The 6170-nt window shown below is 42.9% G+C and overlaps 1 long non-coding RNA gene across 2 annotated transcripts in view; it reads right to left on the bottom strand.

The window, feature by feature from the left end:
- The window catches only part of LOC120325083, a 113078-nt gene extending 112185 nt beyond the window's left edge, over positions 1-893 (bottom strand). For both annotated transcript variants that reach the window (XR_005566898.1, XR_005566897.1), the window contains exons 1-2: positions 798-893; positions 551-672 (exon numbers count right to left, since the gene is read on the bottom strand). This is a non-coding gene — a long non-coding RNA (uncharacterized LOC120325083). The remainder of the gene's footprint in view (positions 1-550; positions 673-797) is intronic.
- Positions 894-6170: the final 5277 nt, after the last annotated feature.

The following is a 6170-nucleotide window of genomic DNA, read 5'->3' as shown; positions in this document are numbered from 1 at the left end:
ACAGAAAAGGAGATATGCAGATGAAAGTCCTGTCGAAAGTCGAAAGTCCTGTCCCCTTATTATTTTTCCTGTGATTGGATTACACAGAATTCTCTATTATATATGTATATAACATATGCATATATATAACCTAATACAATAACTAGTTACTGTATTTTTAAGAATTTCACTACCCTCACATCCTTCCTTCTATCCTCCTCACAGTACAGCACGTTTTGTAGTCAAGTCCTCTCAGTATTTTGAAACACTTATCTTCGGGGATGGGAGTTAGATAACTATATGCCAGAAAGCAACAAGCCAGCTTCTAGGAGAAGAAATCATGTAGGTCTTCAAAAAAAGTAGAGCATGCAGACGGAAATTCGGAGCCCTAGGCAGGAGACCTACAAGCTCCCCATAGACACAGGCGGACACACACATACACACGCACTCCACCCCAAAAAGCACTCCTCCACCTGGAGGCAGGCAGAGACCGCCCCCGCCCGGGTCCTCCTCAGCCCGCAGCCGTCCGTCCCCTTGCCCTCCGTCCCCGAGCCCTCGCCCCGATTCGTACCTTCGCCGGGCTCCGCAGCCCTGCCCGCGGCGGCAGCCGGGTTCCCCTGTCCCGTGACGGCCACGCGCAGGTGGCCACGGCTCCGAGTGCCGAACCCGCCGGATGACACCGCCTCCCCCTGCCTTTTAGTCAAGAAACTTGTAATTAATTTCAAGTTACTCCGCGCACCGTATCATTAAAAACAGGTTGGGGAACGGCGCCAGAGCCCGGGAGCAGGGGATGGGCAAGGGGAAGGAGATTTGCGTACAGCTTTGTCTTTACCGCGGGTTGCGCTGGCACGGGTTATAGCGCTAATTGCACCAAACTGATGAGCACATCACTCTCGAGCGCAGTTTAAACCCGGAGCCGCATCCCCGCAGACCCCCCAACTCCGGGCCGGCGGAACCCCCCGAGGTCGGGCTGTACCGCGGCGGCTGCGCTGCCCCCGCGGGGGGAGCGCCGTGCCCCGGGCGGGCGCTCCAGCGGCCCCTTCCCCAGGCGGGCAGAGGCGGAGCAGCAGCGCGGCCGCGCGGCGGCGGCGGGCACAGCCCGGGTCCCTCCCGGCACAGACCGTCCCGCGGGGTCCTGCTGCCACCTGGCGGGCCGCCTCCGAGCGCCACCGAGCGCCACCGAGCCGCCGCCGGGCCAAGACCGCCTCCGCGCAGGCTGCGCGCCCCTGACGGCTACCCACGCGGGCGTGCGGGCAGGTGACGGGCGCGTCCGCTGCCACCCTGAGCCCGGCCCTAAACTGGGGCGTGATTTTACCGGGCTGTGGCAGGGCTCTTGAAGTCTGCCTGGCTCGTTTAGAGAGTGGCCTTCCAGGCAGTAATGAGAACAAAAGGGAGAAAACGAGTAACGCATCCACACCCTCTGTTTCCGGAGGTGTAGTGTGCGCTTCTACCTCCTTTTCTGTGACCAGATTTGCCACATAATTCTTACTTTGCAACCAAGTGGAGCCTTTATCCAGGATCGCATTTTCTCCTTCGTGGTGTCATGGGAGCACAGAGTATGTCAATATTAAATACAGATGTGATGAGGGTCAGAGATAGGGAGAGAGACAAGGGCAGGGGAAACATCATCCGCACTTCCTCAGTACCCATATAATTATCCCTTGAGGAATCTGATGTATGATGATTGCAGAGTAAGAGGACTAAAAAGACCTGAATTTTCAGTAGAATAGTCCTTCATTAGGAAATTCTGCTTAAGTCTTGAGTTGAATGAATTCAGTGTTGCTAATACCTAGAATGTACAAAATATGATTTTACTTTTAAAGTAACAACGTTCTTTGTATCTTCAGTATTTGTATTTTTACTGGTCTGAGATTAGTTAATTCTACTTCTTATCTCTTTCCCCGAGCTGGCTGTTTCAGAAGATCCAGTTGTAGCCTTCAGCCAGGCCAGGGATCTAGCTGTGTATAAGCTCTTCCCACACTGTCCTGACAAATGAGCACCAGAATAGAATGCCTCAGCAATTTAAAATCCAGGACCCGAACACAAGCCCATTTTATGAACTATTTAAGCTGATAAGGAGACATTGATCATTTCCAGCAGGGGCCAAGATGAGTAACTGGTAAATCACTGCAGTTCAACTACGGCTCACCTGCCAAATATGTTGTTGTGCAAACGTATAGATCTTCAGGGCAACCAGATCTCCGTGGGTCCCAGATCACAATAGGTTTTCTAAGTACATTTGCAACAGAAGTTAATGATTGTTTTGCATTATTACTAGTTTGATATAGTTAGTTATCATTAGCTTGGCATAATCAGTTATGAGAGGATTTTGTTCTATAGCAGAATTCCTGAGTGTGTTCCTTGATTCTCAGAATGTATTACTGCAGGAATCACTTCTAATCACATGTAACTTGGGAGTCATTTATTACACTTGTTGAGGACTAGAAACCTGGAAGTCAATGGCACTGGGGCAGTTGCCCCTGCTTAGAATGTGGCTGTATGAACTAGAAACGTCTGTAACAAAATTAATTAGCTACAGAAAGTTCACTTGTCATTTCCCAGCAATCAAATAAAATGTAAACCAGACCCTTTCTTCTTTTCTTTCCATAACTAATTCTTCTTTTCCTTCGGTTAAAACCATTGCAAAAAAATTAGACTATGAAACTAATTATATGAACATTTCATCAGTTCCTTAGTAGAAAAAAAAAACAAACCTATCACACATATATGCCCATATACATATAAGTGTCTATATATAACTTGGGTACAAATTTATAGAAGTTATATAGTATATTAATCCATTTAGGCTATGGTAACATATTTATTAAGGTGAGCAGATTATTAGCTACTGGTATTCATAATAGAGAAATGATGAATATTATCCACAGTAAAAGCTATTGGTACCACATCTAGTACAATAGAAATAACAAACACTTTCTCACGTGTTTTAGATTATATATATTTGATTTATTCATTAATTCACAAATTAAATATTAATTAAGAATCTCTCGATATGTCATATGTATGCTAACATAACCATTAATATACAATTACACCAGAAATTAATTTGGCCCATATGCCTGCTTACTTCAAGTCCAAGCTTGTGCCCCACCTACTCTCTTTACACTGCCCCATATCACTATTTCCACGCTGCAATATTTGTCTTTCAGCCACTAATTTTTATCAAGATGTATTAAAGATCCACTAAGGATCTTTTCAACATTACCTCTATGTCCCTCAGGGTTTAGTTACACCTTCTGCTCTGTGGCAGAAAAGGCTATTACATCATTTACTTTTATCCATGCTCTTTTTTTTTCCTGGCAAAGAGGGTTGTGGGAGGATCTTCGTAGGGGTTCCTACCCCCTTTCCATCACTACCTCATCAGTTCTGCTGCTGAGACAATTCCCTGGGCAAAACGCAGAGAGTGCAGATAGTGAAAAGGCAGCCTTTCCACAGGTGAGGGCAGGAGCTAAGTGCAGCAGGCTAACCAGTGTTGAACAGGGAAGAAGTATCAAGAGCACTCTCATAATGGAGAGACTGAGAAGGATGTGGTTTCATAAAATTCAAGAGTGCTTGGGATCAGGCCAGTTAGAAAGAGGCAGAACGCAGGAAAACCCAGAGCATCTGCTCTCAATGAAATATGCCAAGTTGAGAAAAAAGAAAAAGACTTCCTTTAAGAAGAAGCAAAGCTATACAGGATAAAATATCAAATCTAAGCCTAATACATGTCCATGTCTACATTTGTATCTACAGACAATACTATGAAGATATGTTTTGATACATTATAAATTTCCTAAAGCAAGTACCACCTGTATTTGTGTAGTCCTGGGCGTGACTGGGGACTGTAGGAGGTGCCACAGGCAAGGCAGGAATTCAGGACAAAGACATAATATTCCACAAAACTGTGAAAGTCCCTTGTGAATGTCATCACACTACATGAATAATAGCTTTATTGAGAACTGCTGTCATTGATTCTTGCAATTGAAATATGAAATTTCTTGTATCTTTACGGGAAATTCTGCTCTTCAGACTTTTTTGTGCTTTCTCTTTGCAATAGTGTTGGGGCAGTTCTGGGCTATTCTGGGCAAATCTAGAGTCAATAACTAAGGAGAATTGTGAAGTGGGGAGATCCAGAAGATAATAGGGATCCTTGTAATTTGACATTTGCTCAGGTAGAGTGTTTTTACAGGCACAATGATTACATCAGAAAAACACTTTTTTTAGCTTCCTTATGGAGTTTAGATAGGCCTAAACAAAATCCATTCATTGTCTATATGAATAAAAAAACAAAATAAAGCAAAGCAAAGTAAAAAAAAATGAGAAGTTTGCAGTCTTCTTGAAAAGTCTAAATATTCCTGCTCTGTTATTGCATGCCCAGTGACATACTTCTCAACCAGCAGGATAAGTGAGACACAAAATAAAATGAGAAAAACACTAGTAAGTTTAACAGTTTGTTACTAGATGTTTCCATGTGGAAGAGAAACAATTATGTACCTCTAAATTCACATATAAATTAAACCCCGAAAACTGCAAATGCATGGAATGGAGATTACTGCTGTATAAAAACAGCAGCTGTGAAAAGAAGGAAGTCTATGGTACCTCCCCTGGCTGCAGCTTATTCGCAGACCGTGTTAGCACTGTGAGGTTAGGCTTGTTATGTCTTACGCATATGTAACTGCGAGCTTGTGAAACCCAATAGTAAAATTCAATTACTGCAAATTCATCCGAAGGAAGGAAGACAGAATGGAGCTGACAGCTGAGTCACTAGGTAACGTCTATGCTTTGGTCCCAGTTACAGACAGGCCAGTAGCTAAAATTGCACAGGACTCTCTGACTGTCCTAGTGTTTGTCCACAAGAGATTCTTCATCTTGTACTGTGCTGAATTTCACAGCACTGCAATATCTTATAGTTAGTTAATTTAAGCCCAGGCAAGTCCTTCCCTCACAAGAGGTATACAAAAATGGCAGACTTAGTGAAATGCCCACAAAATGCAATAAACTAATGCTAAATTTTATCCATCAACCCTAAATGTGGGGCAATCATTACAAGGACCTGTTAAAACTGTTTAGTGCAGAGTGGTCATGGTGTAAAAAACACCCTCACAGTTTCTTCTTAGTAGCCATGCCAGCTAGTACAAATTAATTCTGTATGTTGCATTTGCAAGCAACTGTTTTTCTGAGAGTAAGGAAAAGAGCTGTTCCTTTGCATCAAATCACTAAATATGCATTTGCAAAGTAAATGAATCATCAAAGAAAGTAACTAAAAGGGATGCACTATGGTATATCTGAGTGCAAAACTTTACTGTAGTCTTGTACAGTATCAATTCAAGTCAAAGTCTAGGTAAGACATAAAAAAGCAACAACACAAGAAGGTGGTTCTGTTGAACAGCAGTCTCCAAACACAGTTTGGGCTAAGGGGAACCTTGAGACCAAGCAACATCTTTAACGTCAGCATGTTAAAATATTCAAAGACTGTGAAGTACCATATATATCCCAAATAAAATGCTTTTATGAATTAAAAAGAAAAAAAGATTATTGCTAAAATTTGACCACAGGATCAAACTAAGTTTAGCTATGAGTGGGAGGCAGCCAAAAAGCTGTATTTGGAAGTGATGTATCCTGGACAACCTCCATAATATCTGGAAGCACAGACAACCCTATCACCATTTTTACCACTAATAGAAATATAAACAGTTATAGTGCTTTCCTTCCGCTTTCCTAGAAGAGTTCATTCTAACTCAGTCTAACAGTCAACTCAGTCTCCCTTACATGTTAAGGCTTCATTAGCATCAACATTAACTTCTCTGTACAAACAGCCATGATTGAAACGTAATTGAATTTAGTTACCTTGTTTTGAGAATCTGTCTCACTAATGAGAATGCTAAGACATTTTCTTTAATGACAATTATTTTCTTCTTTTCCATTTGAAGTACAAAAGGGACGTTGTACAAAGTGGTGTTCTGAGAAACTGTAGAATGAATAATGTGTGGGTTAGAGTTTTAGCTTGCAACCATCCTAGAGTTGAGTGCTGAAGCCTTTGAGTTAGACATAAAACACCTCTGACATCATCATTTCCCATTGATCCTCCACCCACCCCCTTGGCATGTGTAAGGCTTGTTACAAGGCACCCAGTGTTCTTGGTTTTGGCATGAGACCAAGCTGGTCTGTACTGGCAAGGCTGACAGAATTTA

The sequence above is a fragment of the Pipra filicauda genome, unplaced genomic scaffold (genome assembly GCF_003945595.2).
Source record: "Pipra filicauda isolate LSUMZ 115617 unplaced genomic scaffold, ASM394559v2 scaffold81_size6448238_pilon, whole genome shotgun sequence".
Taxonomy (NCBI): domain Eukaryota; kingdom Metazoa; phylum Chordata; class Aves; order Passeriformes; family Pipridae; genus Pipra; species Pipra filicauda.
Note: the sequence above shows the minus strand (reverse complement) of the source record. Positions and strands in the feature narration are given on the sequence as shown.